We start from the raw sequence: 1,041 nt of genomic DNA, 5'->3' as shown, positions 1-1,041 counted from the left end.
AAATCAGAATCCAGCAGAGAACTAAATCTGATATTTACACATGAAAAACAGTCATTCTCAAGGTCTTTACATTTGTGAATCCTCAGGATTAAACAGGAGAGAATGAAACTGATGCATAACATAAGCATAACCTAATAGATTATTCAAATTTTCTCAACAAAGATCTTTAAAAATTTAATTATGCAAATAAGAAAAATTTAACTTTTAAAATTAACTTCACTGATTCACACTATTTTTGTTTTTCCTAAATAGCCCCCAAATTGTCATTTCACAATGGCACTTCACAAGTGCCCAAATTTTTCACTATGTAACTCTGAAGACAGAAGAAATGTTCTGGTCAGGGCAGTTAGGTGGCACAGTGAGTAGAGCACCAGCCCTGGAGTCAGGAGGACCTGCGTTCAAACCTGGTCTCAGACATTTGACACACTACCCACAGTTGACACACTTACTACTCCAAATGCCCCCCAAAAAGCAAAAAAAAAATAAAAATAAAATGTTCTGGTCTTAAGTTGATAAAGATAACAAAAGTAGTTAAGGTTATTTGCACAAGAAAAAAGGAAACCATGTGCCTCCAATGAATCCCAATCCTAATTAAACAAGTATATGTCAAGCATTAATACAGCCCCTTATAGAGGTAGAAGAAAATTCTCATTTTACTAAACAGATTCACAAAAAGCCAAGTCTGGGATCTTCAGACTCCGTACATAAGTAATTTATTATATCCCATGACAATTCATAGATATCTATACAGAACCTGATTCCTACACATGAACACTTTAAGAATTACAAAGCATTTTCCTCACAAAACCACCATGAAGCATAGTGCAAGTATCATTCCCATTTTATTAATCAAAAAACAAAGCTTCAGAGAAATTAATAATTTCTTTTCCCAACCTCTAGCAGTGTCTGACAACTTGGTAGGCACTTAAATGCTTGAATAGGATCACACAGCCACAAGGTCTCAGAAGATAACACTGGAGTTCAGGAACCTCTAAAACCACTTCACCATGGAAATGACAACAATCTTTTATAGCACTATTT

The sequence above is a fragment of the Petaurus breviceps genome, unplaced genomic scaffold, assembly GCF_028583685.1.
Source record: "Petaurus breviceps papuanus isolate PSGF00001 unplaced genomic scaffold, PetGlider_PUasm1.0 189, whole genome shotgun sequence".
NCBI lineage: Eukaryota > Metazoa > Chordata > Mammalia > Diprotodontia > Petauridae > Petaurus > Petaurus breviceps.
Note: the sequence above shows the minus strand (reverse complement) of the source record.